The sequence below is a fragment of the Larus michahellis genome, chromosome Z, assembly GCF_964199755.1.
Source record: "Larus michahellis chromosome Z, bLarMic1.1, whole genome shotgun sequence".
Taxonomy (NCBI): Eukaryota; Metazoa; Chordata; class Aves; order Charadriiformes; family Laridae; genus Larus; species Larus michahellis.
In genome coordinates, this window is record NC_133930.1 from 14,371,087 (window position 1) to 14,395,390 (window position 24,304).

The following is a 24,304-nucleotide window of genomic DNA, read 5'->3' on the forward strand; positions in this document are numbered from 1 at the left end:
AAAGGAAAGAGAAACTGAGAAACTGCGGCGGCTGCCGAAGGGGTGGGGAAGGGGAGAGCCGGCCAGGCAGCGGAGCTGAGCTGTGCCCGCCGGCAGGCGAGGCAAGGCCAGGCCAGGCGAGGCGAGGCGGAGGGAGCCGCTCCAGCTGCGGCGGCGCAGGGCGGGGAGCGGCGCAGTGGCGGCGGCGGCGGAAGCGGCGCTGGTTGAGCGAGGGAGCGAGCGGGCGAGGAGGAGGCAGCGGCAGAGGGAAGGGGGAGGCTGTTGGTGTTTGGCGCCGGTGGAGGGAGTCATTCCTGCAGCTGCACTTCCGGTCGGCATTTTGTTCTGAGAGGGAGCGAGAGAGACACACACAGGATCCTTCCCCCTCCTCCTCTTCCCCTTACCCCCCCGCTCGGTACCGACTCACCGTGCCCAGGCTGCCCCCCTCCCCCGCCCTCCTGCACTCGCACACACCGAGGCAGCGGCGGCGGCCCCTTGGCAGCGCTGACCCCCCCCGCTTCCCCCCGGCCACCCCCCTGCTCCCCCGCGGCTCGGAGTGTGCCTCGGAACCGGTTCGGCGCGGCCCGGCCCGGCCCGGGCCGTGTTGATGTTGTGAAGCAGGCTCAGGGGGAAGGGATTTGTCTCGGCCGCTCACCCCCCGGCTCTACATGTTCGCTGCACTGAGGAGGAGACGGAAGAGGAGCCAGCCCCCCTCCCGGCCCGGATTATTGTTGTTATATTATCTCCCCTCCTCCTCCTCCTCCTGCTCCGCGGCGGCGGCGGCGGCCCAGCGGCGGCGGCGGCGGCTCCTCTGAGGAGGGAGGGGGGCGGATTTCTCACCCCCTCGCTCGGATTCTCGTTGGATTCAGACGCCGATTTGCTCAGGTAATCCCCCCTCCTTGTCTCCCCTTCCCTCCCTGCCCTCTCCAGCAGCGGGCCGGGCCTCCTAGCCCAGGCGGCCCAGCACTGCCGGGAGGAGAGGGGATTAGCTGTTATCCGGGGTAGAGGGGAGTAAGTGGCAACTGGAGGTGTTTATTTTGCGGCCCCCCTTCCTGCTCGCTCGGGTTTGGGGGAGGAGAGTGGTTCCTCCGGGGCTGCCGGGAGGCCCAGGCCCGCCGGAGAGCGCAGGCCCGCCGGCCAGCGCCTTTACTCCAGCTCGGGGATTAGAAAGGCGAAGCGGCTTCTCGGTGACAGGCCTCAACCCGGAGAGGAGCAGGAGGAGGAGGAAACAATACAATTAGCCGCAAATGTGCGCTGATCCTTTGCCATATTTACAACTTCACCAGGGGAAGGAAGGAAGGTCCCAGCACAGACAGCCCTCTGAAGTGAGGAAGGAGTAAGTGGAGGAATAAGGGAAGAGAGACAATGTAAATACCCACGAACAAAAATACCAGCTCTCTTCGCTATTACCTTCTCCTAACCGAGTTCTGAACATTCAAAAGTTGGAATTCGCATGGATTTATAATGTGCAGAGGATAAATCTCTAAGTAATATAGCGATTGATTAGTGTGTTAATCACTTAGTATATTTATAGCATAAAACTAGTGCTTGTGGGATGATTGACACAACACGGACACCTGCAGACCCAGGAAATACAGATAGGCAAGCATATTGTATCAGGTACTCCACACAATCTCTGTGTCTATGTCTTGTATGCCTTACAGGAATATGTACTAAATTCAGAAGAAATACTATTTTATGCTTCTAACAAACAGAAAACGGGAGAGGGATCGTGTGTAAAGTGCTGTGTTTATGACATTTAAGGGACCACGGTGAAGATGAGATCTTGCCCAAAGTACTTGAGAATCAAACGTAAATTTAATTAAGTGAAAAGTCAGGAATGCTTAAAAAGTGTCATCCTTTCTTGTCAGGCCATATCACTTTGAGATCCTGAGGTTGTTATTGGCTGTTTGTGTCCGTGATGTTTGAATATGTAATTAGGTGTCATTTTAACAGGTCAGATGTGTTTTGTAAATGATTGTTGATTAAGTGTCAGGCCTTTATCAATAAATGGTAGGTAATTTATAGTAAAGTAAATCTCAGAGTTACATGTAGTAGAGTTGAGAGTGTTACTAAAAATTGAGATGGATTTAAAACAGACACCCTGTGAACTAATAAAAATACTCCTACAGAAGTTACATAATTGAGGGAAATTGTAAGATACAAAGTTTCATCTTTCATATAGAAGGGAAATTTGTAAATGGCAAATAAATACAAATGTTACATAATTTGTTTATTTTTCAGCAGGTTTTTTAGTTGTTCAGGCAGATCTGTTGTAATAATAAGTGGTTAATATATCTAATAGAGTAACTTTCTGGTGTATTGTGTTTAGAGTCTTAAAATAAAACTGTGCTATCATGCCTCTGAGTGCCCTGATACTTGTTTAAAAGGGTCAAGTTAATATAGCTGTCACGTAGAAGGCGTGTTTTTAATGCTGTAAATCCGTGTAGTAGTCAGTAGCGTGTCCGTGATTTGTATTGGTCAGGGAGCAGTTTGAATTTTAAAAAGCCTGAAGATCCTGCTGAGCCCCAATCCCGGCCTCCCTCCCTCCCACTAATCTCCCATTCCTGTCTTTGTGCTGCCTGGTCCTGTTAGACACTGTTTGCAACAGGGCCTCAGGCCTACGTGCGTGGAGAGGAACCATTTACACTTCGAAAAAAGCAGCTTTTTAATTTTAAACTTTGTGAATTGCAGTGGGAGCCACTAGTTGTCTCTAACTGTCCCTGTCTCAGTATGTAGCAGCAGAATTGCTGTTTTGCTTTGGTCCGTAGCATGCGTAGAGGCCAAGCGTAACTCTGCTTTACAGGAAAGAAAGGACTGTGCAGAAGTAGTTGTAGTTCTTGGGTAGTTTTCATCATCAGGAAGCGACAGGAGCTCTAGCGTTTCTTTTGTCGTCTGTTTCAAACAGCTCTCGTTTTAACAAAAATGGTTTTGTTAAGCTAACAGTAGTGAACTTCTCTGACTTATTTTTTTATTTAAGGAGGTTTGCTTTAAATATGCCAGATATGAGCAGGAAATGAGCTACTGTAGTTATGTAGTTCCTGTCAAGTTTATCTTGCCACGGTTGTGTTTACGGTACCTTTTCTTTTTTTCTTTTTTTCTTTTTTAATCAGAAAGCATGCACTTTTCTGGTATGAAAAACAGGCGTATTTATAGAGGGAAGTTTAAGATGCTGTCTAATTGTGATTTGTAATGAATTTTTTGGTTTTGTTATTCTGAGCCATATGTGATTAATCCTGAATTAGTTGCTTTATCACATTTCCTGTAGCTGTAAGTTTATCTCAGAAAAATATATTTAGCATCCTGAAATATTTAATGTGGAAATCCTTATAAGTTGACTTATTTTCATGTTATATTGTATTTTTTAGCACATTTAAAAGTGTGTGTGTGAAGCAGAACTATGTCACATTCATACTACCTTTTCCCTGATGTTGGGAGTTAATGCTGGTCCACTGTTTATCACAATAGCTAGCTGTTTAAGGAGGATGTAGTTATTTTGTTCATGTTATAGAAATACGAAATGAATTGTTCTCAAGATATTATTTATAACAATTATTTTAATTGAAAGAGGAAAATACCTTCTTGTTATCTCTTATTTTGTGCTTTTGTCTACCTTGTACATTTCGAATTTGTTTCCTTTGTACAGGTTTTATTTTTTTCCTCTCAACTTCTTAAATGTTTTACCTGAAGTTATTCCAACAAAAAAATCTTTCCCTAAAGACTTTTGCTGTCTTTTAAAGCTGTTTTTTTACTTTTTTAAAAATAAAGACATAAGAACAGGCATACCAGTAAAATAATTTTTCTGCATTTGAAATGTCTAAATTTTGATTCAGGAGAAACAGAACAGGATCAGAGAAGGAAAATTGTATCACTAGAACCCTTTGCAGATCCCTGTTCTACATAAGAGTACAGGTATGCCTGTGCAACCATATTGCATGTTTGAGACTTCCATGTACATTAATGTTCGTATGACTCTTCTTGCAGAATCCAGGCAATAGATAGTATTTCCTTGGGCTAGAACTATGGGGTTTTTTGTTGTGTTTGTATGATGATTAAGGTAATGCAACCTTAATCCTAAATGTTTCATGTTATTTCAACACAATGTAAATAAACTATATTTTGAAGGATACTAGATGAAAAATAGTGAAATTGTGAATTGATTTGAGCCAGGAATTGGTATAACAAGTTTCCTATAGCAAATTTCAGCGTGATCAGTGGCAAGTGTGATACTTTGATAGATATATGTTGTATTACAAAGTGTTAAAGTCATGATACTGAATTTATATTAACATTTCATAAATATTGCACTAGAAATGTAAAGTTAGCGGATAACTGCGGTAACTATAAAGAAAAATACACTTCTATTCTGAATATCTAGACCTAGGAAAGAAATTAAGTTTTTGAATTCAGAAATTTATACTTTCCAGAAATTATTCTAGAGGAATGTATAATATTCATGAACATCTGGACACCTTGATAACAGTAATGGGCATACTTAATTGTAAAAATATTAGTAGTGATAGCTTTAGGATTTGGTGTCTGGTAGGTATGAGGTGGGTCATCCAGTGTTAGGGAAGGTATTTAGTGTCATAAAATTCATCACTAGAAATATTTAACATTTGAGAAAATGGCCATTTCAATATGATACTGCTTATTTTCAATCTTTCTCTTCATATGCTTTATTAGAAGTAGTACAGGTTAGCTTAGCTTCTGATTTTGAATCATCAGCAGTGAAGAACACTCAGTTGCACAGATATACGTACAAGGAAATGCCTGAAATTGGTGATACCTGTGTACTATTGCTAATACCACTGTACAATAATGATCCTTTTTAATAATTGAAACAGGAAGTCCTTTTGAAATGTTAAAGGCTTGTATTCTAAAAGCCTTTAATATAATTCAACTGTATTTGTGTTTTTATTTTCTTAGTGTTACACGCATACTTCTTAGTAGCTTATCCTGACCCCCAAAGTACGTGTGAGAGAAGTGCTTTGTATTGACATCTGCTGCACCCCAGGAGTGAGGAAACAGTGTTTGAGGAGATTGTGCAGGACCTATGATTTGTGTCTCACTTCCTGTCCCTACTGTTCGCTATGGAATATCTCACTAGCAAAAGAGAGGGGAGAACAGATTTTGGCCCAACTGTGTGTAGAAGCTAAAAGGAATTCCAGTGAAATTGAATGTGGTTGTTGATACTCTACTTGAAGGTGACTACTTGGTTTATACAAATAACTTCAAAAAAACATAAACAATGAAGACCATTTTTCATGTTAAAGTCAGAAAAAAATCTATAAAAGTTCATTTTAGTATTTGTTTTGGTTGGTTTTAAGTGGTTTTCTAATCAGAGATCTCAGAATTCTTTACATGGGTAGATATTTTAATTTTTCAGATTACTTCTGTCGTTTGATTTGAAGCACTTTGGGTTTTGTAGCTATGTGTAGACATGCAATGCATCTTAGAGGAACAGTGTCAAAAACGCTAGGCTGCAAAGTAAAGGACTAAGATAAGGAAACAGCAGACTAAGATTACAGAAACAAATGCAATCCAGCCCCCTTCTCCATACACTGGGCCTTTACTACATTATTGTATTCCCTTGTTCCCTTGCAGCCCCAATTCAGTGCCTCATACAGTGCATGGGAAATGCCAGCTGACCGGTATTCTGCTATAACCTAGTTTATATATTTTGTTTCTCTCTGTCATTCAGTGTGCAGCCTGCTGTATACATCCAAATCTTTCATGAATGCTGAAGTGTATTCTTCTGTTAATTTGTAGGAATTATCTCAAAATAAATATCTGTGCTTCAAAAACATTAGAAAACTTTTTTTTTTTTGCACATCTGTAAAATATTATTTCCATTTTACAGATGGAGGACTGAAACTGAGTCTTCTCACTCAAAATAGTGAGTTTTAAAAGTGCTTATAAATCTTGGGTAATTTGATATGCTTTATTCTTCAGATTTTTAGAGTTACTTTACAGCACTTAGTAAGTTCATGACATTGTTTTCTTTGACTTTATTTGTGGTTGTGAGTGCACTGCATTTCAGCATATCAGGCTCATTGTTTCTCATGCTGGATCCCTAAGAAGTATAGAATGGATTTTTGCTGATGGGCTTAAGCATCTATTAGGTTTCAACTGTCTTGAGCATGCCAACAGCTGGATAAGAATAGACTTCCTGTCCTGAAAAATTAAAAAAGAAATCACCCTCCATATTGTGAAGAAACCAAAATCTCTTAAACTTTATCAGGAGGAACCGAGACACCAATTAGATAATAACCCAAATCCTGCAAGTAATTAAATGACTTGCCTGCAATACTGGCGACAGAGATTAAAAATGTTACTCTCTTAACTTCCAGCAGGAACTAGCAACCGTAGAGGGTATCCTAAGCATTGGTTATTGGCTGTTAGGGATAAAACTCTGCCTCTTAAACTGATAATTGATAGCTGATGCAAACTGGTTGAACAGAAACCTCTGCAGCTTAGTGGTCAGACCATTTCATTGCAATGTCAGTTTGTTGTCCAGCTGCTATATGGCTCTGTTGGGAAAGCAAAACTGTTCTGAGAGGTATAGTAAGTGCATTCTAGCCAGAACATTGCTTTTGGGATGTTAAGAAGTCCAGATCCAAATGCCTAATCTGCATTGGGCAGAGAAGTCCTTTAGCTTTTTTTTCCCCGTGTGGCTTTTTATGATGTATGCTCTAGGCATGGCCCAGAAGCTGTGAGTATGTTACGGAACAGTTCCACAGAATAAGTAGCACTTAGTCTTTTCTTTTTTCATTTTTTTTCTGTCTTTACTTGTAGAGAGCCATCATCAGATGCTAGTACAGCAGCTACTTTAGCAGCTGTAGAAAAAATAATCTGGAACCTAGATTCCCTAAAAGCTGGGAAAATGTCAATAAGACTCTAATAAGATTGTGATGAGAACTCATGGGGAGTACTTTGTGGCGATCTAGAATCAGTTTAACTTCAATTTTTGTTTTGTTTTTTGGTTTTTTTTTTCCTGAAGGGAAAATTAAAAATCTACTTGATTATTTGTTTGTTAAATTTCTAGTTCAGACTAAGGAGATGTAATTGCTTTTTACTATGTGCATGTAGGTTTTCTGTCCCACCCCCCACCCCCTGTTTTAAATAATGGGAAATGGATTTTCTTCTACTGGCATGCTCAGTGATGATTGGTTCTTCCTGGCAGTTTCCTTGAAAACTCATGTTGAGGCATAACCTGTAACACAGAAAAACTTCAGTGTATCCTATTAAAATTTGGCAGTTACAAGGAATTGAAACATTGCTTAACAGAGTAACTAGTTGACTTCAGGAATGCATGTTGCTCCCCCCTTATTTGGTATAGGTAGGACTGGTAGTGACTCAGTTTCCTGATGCTTACTATTTAAAGGCACTGATTTTGCTTTTGGCTTTGCTAAACTTAAGTCATTTGTGCCAAAATCTTCCATGTTAGGTGATTGCCTGATCAGATTGACTGATTCTTTTAATAAAGTTTAAAGCCAAAAATAGTTCATTGGATCCTAAGGGTCATGCTAGTGAAAAAATGTTTAAAAATTATTTCTGACCTTTGCTTCAAGTAATTGGAACACCCCCATGCTTTAGGGAAGGAATTTAAAATTTGAGAGTGAGGTGACTTTTTGCATTAGGGATGTGCATTTTGTTGCCATTCAAAAACCTGTCCAAAAATTGGGCAAGTTGTTAATGTCTGCAAAGTAACCTAACTTCTCTGATTGTAGGTATTAAGGTTGAAAAAATTTGTATGCACAACAGGACTTTTCTAATAAATACAGTTCTAAGCAGTGAGATGTGGTACAGACTTTTAGTTTTCTGGTGTCCATTCTCTACTTATCCACAGTCCTGATTTGTTTGAACGTGGAAAAGACAAGAACTGAGGTTGCAGGTGGCTTGGAAGGGTGAACACATGGAGCACGAGTGGTGGACTAGAACCGGACTTAACACAGAATGGGGAGGGAATTGGAGTTTGAAGGGCAGGAACTGGGAGGAGGGTAGGAGCTCGGAGTTCCTAAGGAAGTAATGACTGAACGGTGAGGACTGGATAAAGGAGCTGGTGAGGCAGATACAAGTGTCCTTAGTAAAGATACAGGATGAGCTGTGAAATAGCCTTAGCAAGAAGCTGAGACAGAAGGATACTTTGGAGTTGGTTGTACAGTGAAGCGAAAGCAGTTCAGGGATGGGAATGAGTGGGAAGTATGTACTGAGAGAGGCCAGAGAGGGGAAGAAGAACAAATTGCCTGAGAAGCCAGAAGTACAAAACAAGGATTGGCTGGGCAAAGAAGCATTATTTCACACACAGGAATTCATTGTTTGAATTGTCTTTTTTTTTTTTTAATTTTTTTTTTAACTGAGGAAATAACATAGTAAAAAAAAAAAAAAAAGCTCAGAAATGGGGGGTAGTTCTTGTAAGAGCAAACAATAGGGAATTCTGTAGTTCCCATTACCTGTGTAGTCTGCATTTGGCATCTTTGTGAATGCATTGTGGTAGTCTTTAAGACTGTCATCACTTTTTTCCTTACAACAGAATGCCTGTTTCACTGACTATGTGGAATGAATGTAGCCTCCTTAATGGAGTTGTTTGTTTGTTTGTTTTAAAAACACAACAGGTTAAATGAATGTCTCCTAGGATTGGCCTTAGATATAGTTGATTCTGCCTTGGGGAAGGGGGTAGACTCTTGCCTGCAGTCTTGTCTTTTATGATTAAGTATTTTGATTTCTCTTCAGTGTTCAATGTGTAGTCCTTTGCTTTAATCACATCACATCATTTAGCCCTGCTCCAGAGATAGAATTCATAATTTCCTCATGGGCTTTTCTGTGACATGTATTGTAATATAGGAATGCTTCACAAATACTTTTTTTTTTGATGTTTTTGAGGAGAGTACATAATCATGCAAGTTGGGAACTGAGATGCAAAAGCTGGCCTTTGTAACTTTGGAACTCTTAACTGGAACAACTGTAGGACCTGACTTTTAAATTATCTTGATTCTTTTTTTTTGCATCATAACATGTGCGATAATATTAGAACAGATTTTGTTAATTTTGGTTACAAATATGACTAATCAGTGCTTCTTCAAATTAGGCTTTGGAGCATGCAGGAAAAAAGGAACACAGAAATATTTACCATTAGTAATAGAAATAGAACGAGATTTCCAAGAGTGGCATTTTTCTGTTTCTGGCTATCTGATCTGCAGCCTCTTTCGCTTCATACTTCTCTTTCATTTTTACTTGGAGAGTCATGTATATAGCAAAACTTACAGGCTTATGAATAGCCTCTGATTCATTTCCAGAGCAGATCCCTACTGTAAGCTGAATAAAGATTGGGCCTGGGGGTGGGAGCAGAATGTTACACAATTATATAATCCAAGGGCTGTGTCAGAATTCTTAAGTGCAAGGGGCATTTATTAACTTTTTATTGACTTTGAAAATGTGATTTTTCAATCTGGGGGTGTACGGCTTTCCTGGTGGAGGTCTAGAAAGGTTTGAGTTGATACAGGAAAAATAATGTTTGAGTATTTTTTGATGTCAGATTTTATGTGTTGAGTGTTCTGGTTTACAGGGTTTTTAAAAGTAAGATCTTTAACATTTTTAATGATGCAATTTTAGCATACAGAATTGCATTTAGTATAATATCTTTTTAAGCATTGCTTGTAAACCAGCTGTCACAGTGCAGTAAGACTTCTAATCTTGATTTCTACACCATAAAAAGGAATTGGAGTGAGATCAAAAACGGACTTTGTTGGTTTGATACTGCTGTTGAACAGGGCAGCCCTTGAGTGTCAATCAGAAGTTTGAGATGTGTGAGCGTGCAGAAAGGAACTCACGGCTCTTGTGGTGCTAAGGGATCCATATTGGTTAGTCAATAGAAAATATTGGAGAGAAGTTTACCTCCTGAAAGAGAGTTTAAATCAATTTCTTTGATAATCATATTCTCTCTTCCAGGCTTTTTGCCTGTTCTAATTAATTTTCTTTGCACTGTGATGTAGTACTGCTTCGACAAGAGGAGACGGGAATGCTCACTACCCCATAAAATCTTAGAGGCAGTCGAAGACTCTAACGAGTAGTGACAAATGCACCTTTGAACATCCTGCTACTGAGGAGGATTTTAGAATCTATGCGTCTGATATCCTGAGCAAGTGCTCTTCCTCTGTCCTGCCGAGATTTTGAGCGAAGGGATGGAGGTGGTGGCTAGTACACAGCGCGAGGTGGTCATTTTTGTGTGCTAGGCATGTTCAAAGCATTTGTATGACTGGACTTTCCTACGCTGAAGATCTTGCCCAGGCTTAGGTGTAAAACAGGTGTTGAGCTGCTTAGTTCTGCAGAAATAGTGGCAGTTCTGACATACACTGAAGCAAAGCTGTAGGTGAACTTTCCTGGTGATAATTTAAGTGACTAATGGCTTGGAGAGTTGTAGGAACACACTGTGCACTCTAGGGTCACTATTATAAAAGATTATTGAGAGTTATGGCTCTGCATATTTACTCACTGGAGTAATTCCCTCTGGTTCTATCTAGCATGATGTAAAGGTTAGTCATTACAGAAATGGATCATTTATTTTTACCATGGAAAGTATTAAAATATTTGAGGAATCGCAATAAAAAATGGTATGGTTTAAAAACTGTTTTGCTGGTAATTTTCTAAATATCATTACATGAACAAGCCATCATAATACTGGAAGGTAAACATTCTCCGTTTTCACATCACACTGTAATCTTAGCCTGCAACCTGGTGTAAGAATAATGAAATTTAATTTAGTGCCATGTTAAATGTTTATATTGAATTAGTAGACTTCACAATAGGGATTCTCTCTTTTTCTGTAAATGTTTGTGTTTATTCCTGTCAAATGCTTTTTCTGGCCTCAAAGTAAACATACAATGTAATGGGATTAAGCAAATTCTTACTCACATCTTGATAAATAATTACCCAATGAAGTCTTACAGAAAACTCTGTAGATGGACTTCTGAGGATTCAACATAACTTGTTAAGTCCCGATAATTGGAAGTTAACTGCATACTCAGCTATAGTGAATGTTCAATTGTGTGTATGTAGCCTGTGGCAATCGCACGTAACTTGATTTAATTTAACCCTGTTTCTTTGCTGGCTAAGGGAGGTTGAATTAGTTTGCATTTTTCATGACTAAGTGTATATGCACAATTATTGAAAGTCAGCTGATGCACAGTAACTTGAGTGTCTAGGCCAATGAACTTGTCCGAATGTGGCTGACACTCCATGTAACCCTATATGAATTTTGGGAAAGAACAGTATTTGTCTGAAACAGAACTGTTGAAGGTCTCCTACCTGCACCTAATTACTGATACGGATATAAGTTTGAACAAGTGTTTTGGGAAGGACAATAAAAATAGTTGAAATATCTCATTGTAAAATACACTAATTTAGAAATCCTGTTAGCAGATACCATAACGCTTGTTATAGATAGAAGCAGGTAACTATTTTAAACAAGAGCAGAAAAACCTCATCAGTTTTATGATGATGAAGCTTACATGCTTATGGTATTTTTTTTATGAAAAACAATCAAAAATTAGAAGATAAATGTGCTTTATAAAGGTGACCCTACAGAAATAGCATCAGTTACCAAGGACGTTAAATTTGCTGTGCTGAACTTAAAGGTTTTATTACTAAAATGACATTCACCTTGATAGAAAGAATTCAGTTTAGTTTCATGTGCATGATTATGATGAATAAATATTCTGTAAATCAAGCTATATACAGGTGTGTTAATGGGGTTGTGTATCAAATAATGCTTTAAAATTATACTTCTGTGAATGGATTGCCTTCAGTGGGTTTACACAGGTATAATTAGTTGAAATTGATAGATATCAACATATTTCCTTCCTGAAATAAGTTAGAATTACAGTTGGACTTTAAGTAGCGTAGTCCCTAAAAGTTTAGGCATTCAAATATAGTAAAATAATTATTCACTGGACGCAGTGATTACAGTAGTAAATGGTCTTTGTGCACACAAGACTATTTAAGAAGCATTTTGTTTTTCTTTAAATAATATATAGTCATTTGGTAGATTAGATTTACCCCATTAAAACCAACAGTATCTTTATGATGCTGTTGTAGTTACTTAGTATTGTTCTCTGGTTCATTTGGGTTTTGTCATAATCATTAAGCATTTTATAAATCTTTGTAAATTAAAGATGTTTGTAGTTTGGGGGGAGGGGGTGGGAGTGAGTTGTGGCCTGGAGTGCTAATTGCTAAGATGTAGTGGTAGGCTCCCACTTGTGATTTCTTTACAATAACTTTCTGAACTGTGAACATAGTTTAATAAATTCAGCACTCATGTAGCTTACTAACATACTCATCAGTGTTATGTTAATGTAGATGTTAATTAACTTCAGATAACTTGAAAGATTTTTTTTTTTATAATCACCTGTGTAAAAGGCTTATATGTACCATTGGGTAATAACTCAGGTAGTTGTCCACTGAAAAGCACAGAGACATATTTGAAAATTTGCATTGAAATCTTTCAGAAATAAATACCTACTTGACAGTCAGTGTCTTAGAAGATCTGGAAGAGGACGTATGCTGTGAGTAAACAGTAGGAATAATTAGCAGTGGGGGGAGCTCAAGTTCCTTGTAATATGAACCTGGAAAACACAAATGTAAATGAATATTGGATTATGTGAAATAGCAGTTTAGTACTATACAGAATACTACTGTCAGTATAAATTTTTGTCTCAGGCATAAATATTATCGTGTGTGCCAAAGCATGCAGTCAGTAATGTCAAACATGTGGCCTGGGAAGGCTACTTGTGGTTCTGCAAGCTCTAATTTATGGTCTCCTATGGCAACTGTTAAAAAGAAAAAAGGACTATGAGTTGAGATGTGCCCCTGGATCATGTCCTGTGAGTTTAATGTGAAGAGTTTAAGTTATTTTTTTTTGCAGAGGTAAACAGCCTGTTGCCACAGGAACAGATCTTTTCCTTGTAACGGCTACTTGGCTGCTCTCCTCTCAGTAGTATATTTTACCACAGAGTTTGGTGGTGAGTTAGTGATTACACTACTGGAGAACAGGAGAGAAACTCAATAGTTTGACAGCCTGGATGAATAGCTAGCAAAGGACAGTGTCTGTATATGTATAGGTGCCTCGGCATCTGATGTGAAAATGAAAGACTGAGAACCAGCTACTCCATATTGCTACTTTAGCGTATGTCAGTCTTGATGCCAGTTTAAGGTAGCTGAGGCCTGATCCATTTCAGCTGCTTCTGGTTTCTGTTCAAATGGTATGTGAATAAAACTAGAAGGGTATCATGCCTCATTTTTAATGCTTCTGTATTGCCAGAATATTCCCATAAAGATGTGTGGCCTCTGGGTCTCCTTTGTGCTAAAGTAATTTCCAGTTTGGAAAAAAAGCAAATTGATTATATTCCTTCTACAATAGCAAAGCCGGAGAAAACTGAGAATCTTCTCTAAAATGAGCCTGTGACTTACTTGTGAAATAATGTTAATATTTCACACCGGAAAGATCGAGCTACCTCTCTAAAAGGTGGGTGTTAGCACCTGCATATCAGGGAAGACTGCAGAGATTAGCTTTAGTTTACCCTCAAGGGTACTGCCCTACAAATATATATTTATAGCAATGCTGTGGTTTACTTCATTTTCATTCGTCAGTGAATTTTGGTAGGCAAACAGCTATAACAATACTTTTCTCATAATAGGGTGACATTTATATAGGGTGACATAGGGTGACACTTATTTTAGGATATTTCAAAATGTTTAGGTTTTAAGTAATTAAAAGATACAGTGATGATAAACCAATTTGATTGGGGTTTTTATGGTTTTTTTCAACATAGGTAAAACTCTGTGACATTTCAAATATAACTTACCTGCATTTTGAAATCCGTCCCCTTGCTGGAAAAAAGGAATACTTCATTGGAAATGGTTGCACTTCAACAAGTTATGAAAACAAAGCGCTCAGCATGCAATTGTGTAAATTCTATTAAAAAATTAAGCATGACTGAGTAATCTAGTCTTCAGTTTATTTATTGATTTGATTTATCTGCATGGTTAATTGTGGTGGTTCATGTATCTGTAGCATATGGGCTACATTCACCTTTGCCTTAGCAACAGCCTTCACAATAGTGCTGTTTGAATTCTGTAGTAGAAAGCTTTGTGTTAAAGAGAAATTGAGGGCTATAATTAGCCCTCTCTTCACAGATCCTTAAGAAAAGGAGATGGTCATCATTTGGAGTGAAGTGCCCGGAGAATAAAGTACATAGAAGATAAGTAAAACATATGTAGGTTGCATACAGGCAAGGATGAAAGGATTCAGTGTGGATTGTCTTGGCTTGATCCTGTGAGGACTAATCAAACCTTCGTGGAGTGGTTCCTTGGCCTTCTCCATATGCCCATAACATAGTCAGCTTGGCAGTTCAGTTAGTAACTTGGAACTGTGTCTCTGGCCTAAGACATGCTCTTTTATTTTAGCGTATCAGTTTAGAATTTAGAGATCTATTTATAGGATGCATGTGGATTTTTATTTAATAAAAATATTAATATCTGCAATTCATAGAAATAAAGTTCACAAATGGGAAAAGGCAATTTTTGCTTGTTTCAGTCATTAATTGATGCCCAACTTTCTTATATTGGAAGGTGTGACTTACTTATATAAATAATGAAAAAATATTTGTCATATATTAATGAATAGAGAAGTAGTAGCGGTCCATTTATCCTCTCTGAGATTTTACCAGTCACTTCTTTGAAGAAATAATTTTAAGAGCACTTTTTTCTTTTACTATGCAGTTTTTTTGCCATGTTTTTTATTTGTCAACCTCATCATCTCCTTGCTTTTCTAAGTGAGAGCTTATATATGTGCCATAATTAGAATATACTTTCTGGAAAGGCCACGTGAATTCTTCAGTAACTGAAGTTGGAAACAGGCTTAACTAAACCAAAACAAGCTGCTCTTATAGTGAGACTTAGATTTCTGCATTTCTTTGATGGTAGTTTAAACATCCTACTTTTTTTAAAAGTGTAATCCATTTTCATTAGCAAAGGCTTGTTCAGCTCTCCCCCTTCCCACACTTTTCCCAATTTTGACATTGGCTGATTAATCACTAACTCCTGTAAGCCAGTGAAGAAGCCACATAATGAAAGATGCTCTGGGGGTAGGGGAAATAAGTATCTTTCTTGTGCTTTTTTACTTTGGACCATTGACACAAGAGATTGGTTGGGTGGAGTAAGAATGAGGCTGTCTTTCTCTGGTTTGTGACTCTAACAGTTTAGCAAATGAGAGCTTTGCAAGTGTGTGATATGAACAAGATGGAAAGGCTTTAGTCCCTTTCTCACCTTGCAAAACATGAACAAAAGTATTTTGGCTTGGGTGAGTTGTGTAGGTTTGTGGGAGAAAATTTGATTTCTGAGGGTTTTCTGAAAGGGCGTGTTTGTTGATCTGCCATAATTTCATCATTTGTTTTACAGTATTGTAGTGTTTGATTAGAAGTATTTATAAATGACTTAGAAATACTGACTTTTAAAGTATGTTACTAAAATAGATCCTGAGAAATGTTTTGGCTGATTGGAAGATGTTAACAAGTTACAAATTTCGGTATAATAGAACAGATAATGCTGCTTGTGTCTTTTTTCTTTTCTTTTTTTTTTTTAGTACACTTCTTATTTCCTTGGCTTTTGGGGAATTATGGTTAGCATATACGAATATGTTGTCTTGTATTTACTTTTAGCAAAAATGTGAACTAGTGTGAACTTTCTCTCTGTATGGTATGTTGTACAGGTGTCGATAATGCTCTACTCCAAAGCAAAATAAAAACAATGTATGGCATCTCTGAACAAATTTCTGGAAAAGTTATGGCAGTAAAAATACTTAGTTTGACATTAGAAAACAACATAGTGATATTGTGGGAACAAATCAAATCAAAGTGTACTAGAGCTGCAATTAGAAGGTAACTGAAGTGTTTTATTTTGGAAATATTGTAGTGGCATCAAGGTGAAACACCTTAGTTCTCTAATTTTAAAGTAAAGCCTATTTAAATGGAAGCATTTTCTAAGCTATGTCCACTTCGACAAATGACAGTTTTCGGAGAAACATTCTAATTTAAAAATTCTCATTCAGCTTAATGGGCAGCTGTCTGGGAGAGAGGATCTGCATAAATTCTCTCTCTCTAGCCATTAATGGTGAGGGAAGTGGGATTTTCACTAGTGTCTCTCCCCTGTACCTTATTTATAAGGGTCTTATATGCTGTAATGTAATCTGAGTAATGTTCTTAAACTTCTGGCCATCAAATGATTTCTCTTTTGTATAAGATAGTAGCTGTAAGATCTCTTCCAGATTTTGCATGTGCTTCTTGCTTTTCCTGTTATGTTCTAGATTCTATCACAGTCCACTTCAGAGAGCCTTAGACAGCTTTCTTCTCATGGATTATTTTAAATTTTGCTAGATAGGCAGGTTTACTAAGAGGTTGTAGGAGATAGCTAGGAGTTTTGGAGGAGGTTCAGTTGTCTTGGTGCTTATGTGGATATTTTTTTGATATTTCTTTTGGCAAACAAAAATTCCCTGTTTACCAGATGTGAATTTAGAAAATACAAGACAAAGTGGGTTAAGGTGTCTGTAGTTCAGTTTGTGACTCTCACCCATAGCCCTATCTACTGTGCTTTTTGCCAGGTTCATATGGCAGGACAGTGGTCACATGGCTGTACAGCTTCTCATCTGCAAGACTGCTACATCTAAATTTCCTTAAGCTTAAAAAAATACGGTATGCGCAGTGACTATATCAAGGGCAGCTAGGGAAATCACGGTATTCAATGAAGTATAACTTTATAGCTGAATTTTCTAATTTCTTATACTATGAAATTGGCAGTTTAGTTATACAAGTTTAACAGTATAGTACTTGGGGAGCATAAAGACCATTAATACAAGCTTTTGTGGATAGTGTGAAATTAAGTTAGTATCTCTTTTCAGAGTGTGTGAGCTTATTAGGAGTGAACATGCTTAGTCAGTGTGCACCCTATCCTAAATTATTGAATAGTTACTTTGTTTAGTTGGTTTGTTTACCTATACAGTAATACTTTCTCCACTATAGGTAGAGCAGGAGTTTTGAAAGTTATTACAATTAAACTAGTTTATTCAGAACCATTGAGAAATAGTTGATACGCAGGGCTATGATCTTCTGACTCCCTAGAACTGGAAAAGTAAGGAGAATGCTTTAATTCAAAATTGATAAATAAAACTTCTGTATCAAGTTTTATTTACTTTTTGTGATAAGAACGCTCTGTAACACTGCAGTTTAATTTACATCTGTGAAAGGACAGTCTTTAAGAAGTAGATTAAAAATCTGTGATAGTGCTGTTGTATGCAGTCATTACATATTGACTGAAGATTGCATTCTGGATTATATATTTCCCCCTTCTCTTGTATGTGTTTGAGGTGGAAAATGTAGGGGTTTATGCGGTTTTGTTTTCAGTCATGTTACCAAATAAATTGTCATATGCAAGAGTTTAACTGAGAAAAACACTAATGGCATCTGAAATCCTCTAATAATTTTCTAGTTTTACAGTGTTTCTTCTCTTAAACCTCGTTTTGATATTGCTTGTCCAGCCACGCCTGTAACTACAGCTTTAATTTGCCTAAACTAAAACAGTTATTAATTTAGGTACTGTTACTGGGGAAGTGTTACTGGCCAGAAATTTTTGTGATGGATTTGATAGCAATAATCCTGCCTGTGTTACCTGTCTGAGTGGGTGTCAATATATAATGCAAAGAGAACTGACAAATGTGTAATTTAAAAAACAATTTGAGTACTAGGCAGAAAAAAACCCAACCAACTGGCAGGCAGTCCAGTTGTGACTCCAAACAAAAAATGTCCCTTCTGATTCCTAAAAATAGCCTTTCAGAATATTTGATTATTTCAGTATGGTCAGTTGCTTTTTAGTCTGTTTTCTGAAACTAAGGAGAACATGTTCTCAGTGTGTTGGCAATTACTTTTTTTTTGTTTTCTCATCAGGATTTGTCTATCCAACTGAAAGTATGAAACCACTGAGATAGGCAGTACAAGACCAGACCATAATATTAACAATAATCACATTACTCTTCTCTGTACTTCAAGTTACCTGTGTAGTATAATTCCGTAGCTTTTCAAGTTCCTAGCTTGAAAAGCAAGTGGGTAAAACATGGTAAGATCACAGAATCATAGAATGGTTTGGGTTAGAAGGAACCTTAAAGATCATCTAGTTCCAACCGCCCCGCCATGGGCAGGGACACCTCCCACTAGACCGGGTTGCTCAAAGCTTCATCCAGCCTGGTCTTGAACAATTTCAGGGATGGGGAATCCACAACCTCCCTGGGCAGCCTGTTCCAGTGCCTCACCACCCTTACAGTAAAGAATTTCTTACTAATACCTAATCTAAATTTCCCCTCTTTCAGTATAAAACTGTTACCCCTTGTCCTATCATTACACTCCCTGATAAAGAGTCCCTCCACATCCTTTCTGTAGGCCCCCTTTAGGTACTGGAAGGCCACTATAAGGTCTCCTCGGAGCCTCCTCTTCTCCAGGCTGAACAGCCCCAACTGTCTCAGCCTGTCTTCATAGGAGAGGTGCTCCAGCCCTCTGATCATCTTCATGGCCCTCCTCTGGACCTGTTCCAACAGGTCCATGTCCTTCTTGTGCTGAGGACTCCAGAGCTGGACGCAGTACTCCAGGTGGGGTCTCACCAGAGTAGAGTAGAGGGGCAGAATCACCTCCCTCGACCTGCTGGCCATGCTTCTTCTGATGGAGCCCAGGATGCAGTTGGCTTTCTGGGCTGCTGGCGTGCATTGCCTGCTCATGTGGAGCTTCTCGTCCACCAGTGATGTTAAATTGTTAAGAAATGCCTTTTTTCACCTACTGCTTGAGAGATCGTGGTTGCATTGTGGCAGAAACCCTGACAACTAGATAGCAAATTTTTTTTTAAGTTACCCGCTAGCATTGCAATACACTGTTTTTGGGAATTGACATACAAACTGGTATTTTTAAAGAAAGTGTTCTTGTAGTCTGTTGGTTAAGCTTTGCCTTAACCATATATTTTAAATTGAACTTTGTATTTGCCATTTACTTAGGTCTCACTAAATTCCTATGTAAGGTTATACATTAGACAAATTATACTTTGATGTCTAAATCGCTTGGTGGTACTTGAATGAGGTGATACAGTCTCAAAGATTCTCTCAGTTTCTACAGGCAAAGACTGAATTAAAATGCTTGCTCGTAATTTCTCAGAAGCACCAAGTGCTGGAAAATGCAGGCTGAACCTTGTGAAAGTGAGGGAAATCTTTCTTACCTGGCCTAGGCAGTGAAAGTGCTTTTAAAACCATGGACAAGTGTTATAAGTTTAACAATGAACTGAAAAAGAAAAAAAAAAAAAGGAAAGCTTTTGGATAAGAAGGGTGTTTTCCTTTGTGTTGGGCATTACCTAATGTGGGATCTGTTCTTAATTGAACTCTGTTGCTAGTGGAGCTGTACCTGACCGTGAATAGTATAAAAACTGACGTGGCCTATGATTCTTATTGTTCAGGAAAGGAAAAATAATAGAGAAAAATATTGCACCTGAAAATGTCGTCGTGTTAAAAATTTGAAGTGCATTCAGTAACAGCAAAATATTGGAAGCAATTCTTAAAGCACTGTTCTCCCGAGCCTTTTTTTTTTTTTTTTTTTTTTTTTGCTTCTCCAGTTTCTACAATCCTTGTTTTTTAAACCCTTTTCAAGTTTACTTCTGCAAAGATCTCCATGTGACCAAGGAACTGCAGAAACCATTCTGTTGCACAGGTATTGCAAAACTTCCAGTGACCTGCGCAAGTTTCTACAGGTCAGTTAATACTTCAGCAGCTTCTATCTCATACAGAAGTCTGAAGTTTCCTTCCCCCATCATACAAGAGTGATGAAATACCAGTGGTACACTGGTAGTCACCTTTTTTTGAACACCTCTTTTCCCTATGGTGTGTCATCTTAACAGTACAACAGAAATACTATGAACGCCATCATTAGCACAAAGTATAGTAACTGCATCAAATTGAGGCAAATTTAGCTTTCCTCTCTGCTCTGTTCAGTGGACAGCCTGACCTCCAACTCCAAAATTTTTTCATATTTTGATATTACAACCTTCAGATTGCACGTTATGTTCAAAATTATCCCATTGTCATCAAGGGGAAGGAAAGCCACAAAACCAAACCATATCAGAAGTTATGGACTTTGAAAGTGCTTGTTCTCAGTAAATTTGACCGTATGCTTAGTTTTGTGATGTTAATTTCCAAAAAGATGGAAAGGAGAGAGAGGTAAAAGGATGATGTTGTTTGTACAAGCCTTATTCCTTGTTTGCAGAATTCAAGCATAAGACTTTTTTGCTAAAGGCTGGAAATAACTGTCTGCCATTTAATGGACAAGTGCCTCTCCCTGTCCACCACATCTTATATTGATCATGCATCTTTGCTTTCCACCTTCTAGAACTCAGACAACTTCCTGCTCCTTAACAGGCCAGTGTCAGTCTGACAGTTTGCAGGACTCATAAATATTTCTGACAAGTATTGCTACTCAAGCCCAGGCTTTACTTGCCTCTTCATAAAAGTTCTACTTCTTTTCTAGTATTTACTAGTGCCGTTATTTGTGAATCATAAATCATCTTGGGTCATTAAGCTTTTTGAAGAGGATTACCTGACAGTGTTGGATATGTTGCCAAAATATTTCTGAAGTTTCACCCGGAAGCTGTTACTGCTTTGAAGGCATGGATGCATAATTTTAAGTTGGAAATTGGGCTGTCCACTGAATAGAATTCAAGTTAGAGAAGAACTTGCCCTTAATATCTGAAATAGAAGTCTGTACAAAATGAGCCATTTTCAGGGGACAGTGAGGATTAAATTCGAAATAAGCTATGTATTCATGAGTGTCGTCTACACAATGTTACATAATGGGTGAACTGTCGGCATATTGTACTGATGTTTCAGACCTCAGCTGTGAGTTGTTTTCAGTGAGTCTATTCAGTAGACCAAATTTCCTTGCTGGGGGTTTGTTCACAAGTGAAATATCAGGTGGAGTTTGAATTTGTTTGCTTCTGCAGAGATCACCAGGAGTAATTTTGGTAGAGTATAAATACAGAAGTTGTGGTAATTTTGCGCACTTCCCAGTCTGCAGTAGTAGTAACTTGCTTAAGTCTTAGGTGTTTTTCTCTACAGTAGTATCAGTGAAAATGGCCATAGCTGCTGTGCTGCAGTGTAAGGTAAAGTTTCGGGGATTCTGCAGAACAGCATGATAAGAAATCTTCAGTGACCTAAGTCTACTTGAATAGTGCATGTTACTGTGCTTATATGGCTTTATTTTGATGTGGATAAAATATATGGTCTTATTTTAAATCCAGCTTATTTTACATTGTTTTTGCAAATGATTTTTGACACACTGATGCTTATCATTATATAATTATCCTGACAGAGATATAGAAAATGCTAGGTTTGTACTAGAATAGCTGGAGGCTTTTGTCAGGTGCGTGGGACCAAGTAGGGTGTTTGGCAGTGGACTGAACAATGGGATATGAGTGTTTGAAGTGACCAATTTCCCATATAGACCAACTTTTGATAACATGGTAGCAACAGGTGAACAAAATATTATGTGCTTTAAATCACCACATGGTCTCTGTAGTGCTTGGAGATGAGAAGCCTTTCATTAGTGAGTCACTTTTATCATTGATGATCAAGTTCCCATGACCTTTCTCTGGTTTGGTTTTTGTTTTGGTTTGTTGTGGATTTTTTTTTCTTTGTAGCTTTTTGCCCACAAAATATGGCAGGTACACATCTCAGGTTTAAATTATTGCCATATAATATTTAAGAATTTGGAAATATTGGCAGACTGGATAGGAAAATTCAGCACATCTGTGCTCTCAAAGATTACATCACTTTCTCACCACTGTTTCTACTAATACTTATATTGAGTACACTACAGTGTTGGTCTTCTCTCCTGAGGGAGGAAAGGGAGCAGAATTAATCCTAGTTTTTCTTGGTGTTTCTGTCGTAATAGTTTCTCTTGATCTTTGTGTGAAGCAGTGGCAAGTGTGGAAAGAAACCTGGCTAATGAATGGAACTGATAGAGAAGGAAAGCAGTAAGACATAGAATAAGTGAATTTAAGAAAAGATTTTTTGTGAAACAGTATTTTTGAAGAGTTGCTGGTAGCAAGAGTAGTAGGAAAGGAGGCATATTTGATTTTGCTTTAGCAGTGGAAAATACACAGAAGGAGGCAGAGGGAGATAAACGATTAGTGCCTTTCTGCTGTTTCTCAGTCTAGTTCTTAATTGCATTAGAAATTAAAAATATAGATTTCTTCTTCAGTACTCCCTTTCAGAGTAAGATTAGGTCATCTCATTCTTAGCCTCCTATTTGTGTACTATATTGTCCTTTCTCGTTGAAATGAATAATGAATCAGAGACAGTGCTGTGAGAGCAGTAGCTTTCAGTGACAGTAAGCTACTGAAACAGTTCAGCTGTTACATGGAACTTTATCCTGTGCTTTATGTCAGCATCTTTAGTGCTACTAGTGACTTTCACTAAACTACAGTCAGAGCATCTTTCATTCTCAGGTTGTCCTGCTTTTATTGCTTTGTATATTAATTAGTATTCCTGTTTCCTGTTGCATTCATTTAGAAAAAGTTGTGGGACTAACTTTTGTCAACTGATGATGCTGCTTCTTGCTCCAGTTTTTCTGTTTATGTACACAATACAGCAAGCTGTTTAATTTATGTTGTGAATGGTCCAAATTAAAAATATATGAATAACAGTGGGGTGATTCAGACTCCTGCTTCCGTGTCTTTAATCCAAACTTACAATATGAAACACGTATTTTGATAAAAGTAGCACACTAATGCAAAAGTAAATGAATCAGAAAGCTTCCTGTTATATAAAGCATAGGTTTTCTAGGGCTAAACTTTCATTGTCAAAATATGATAGCATAATGTTTTTGTATATTAACAGAGGCATATTTGCACTTTTACTGTACAGCAGTTGCAAAGCTGCAGGGTATCACCTGCAGTTACCATAGTTCCGCTGATGGACCATAGCCTGAGAAGAGCCCTAAGCCAGAATATTGATAGTATATGGATAGAGGAAATCTCGATGTCCACAGTTCTTGTACTAAAATAAGTTAAAACTCATACAGCAATTCATCAGGAAAATAATAAAATCCATTCCTGAAATAAGCAGTTTTCAAAAGTGGTGAAAGAGTAGCTTATGACTTCAGCTGTGTGACTGCCTTCTATACTAAAAGTTGCATAAGCTTTCAGTCTCAGGAAAGATGGGATAATTTATGGGTACATAAAGTAGGTAAATACCGTTAATATTTACAAATATATATAAATAGGGTATACAAGTTGTACCTTGTGTATGACAATCAGCAAGTGTTCTGTGCTTTTCAAGGAGAATATTGTTCAGAAGAGATTTCAGGGTGGAGAATGCAAAGGACTTGTGGTAAGTCTAGGAAAGGGGCAAATGGTAGAAGGAGCTGGCATTATTGACAGTGTGGTGGAGGTAGAATGAAGTGTATGATGTGAGACAAGGTGCGTAAGTGATACGTAACATCAAGTGGGAAAAACTGTGCAAAGTCTTGCAGCTGTAACGTTGTGGGGTACAGATGTAAGCTGTTTGAAGATAACAAGACAAAAAGTGGACTCAAAATGCCTTGAAGACTGTTGTAAGAACAAGTTATGCTGTGGGCCATGACCAGTCTGAAATGAGAATATAAACAACATGATCAGTTTAAAAAAAAGATACTGACAAACTGGAGTGGGTGTGACAGAGGGCCACTGAGGGGGCTGGAGCATGAAGTGTAGAAGCAGAATCTGAAGTAAATGGGTTTGCTTACCCTGGTGAAGAGAAAGCTAAGAGGGATTAAAATGCTGCCTTAACTAGCTAATGAGCATTTATACAGAAGAGAAGGCAAGCTCCTCTGAGGTGCACAACAAAAGAAGCAACAGCTGCTGTTGCAATAAGGAAAATTCTGTTTGGATTTAACGGGGGAAAAGTCGATCCTTGGAAATATTCAGAACTTGACTGGGAAGGCCCTTAGTAACCTGATGTAACTTTGAAGTTGCTCCTAGTTTGAGCAGAGGGTTGGTCCAGAAGTCCTCCTAAACCTAAATAGATCTATGATTTTGTGGCAGCTTGTTTGTTTAGAATCATTATCTATACTTGTAGCAACAGGAGTTATTGAGGGAAAGCATTGTTAAAATACCGGACCAGTTAAATCTTACTTGGATGACGTATTCAATATAATCCAACCATGAACATGAAGTTTCATTTAAGCAAAATACTTGGAAGTTATTCTCCTGTCTG

The 24,304-nt window shown here is 38.3% G+C and overlaps 1 protein-coding gene across 6 annotated transcripts in view; it reads left to right on the forward strand.

Annotated features, from left to right (window-relative positions):
* Positions 1-201: 201 nt before the first annotated feature.
* The window catches only part of NIPBL (NIPBL cohesin loading factor), a 159,003-nt gene continuing 134,900 nt past the window's right edge, over positions 202-24,304 (forward strand). For 3 of the 6 annotated variants that reach the window (XM_074571163.1, XM_074571162.1, XM_074571167.1), the window contains exon 1: positions 202-864. The gene's annotated coding sequence lies outside the window, so the exon portion shown is untranslated. The remainder of the gene's footprint in view (positions 865-24,304) is intronic. The other 3 variants (XM_074571164.1, XM_074571169.1, XM_074571165.1) reach the window with 3 other exon arrangements.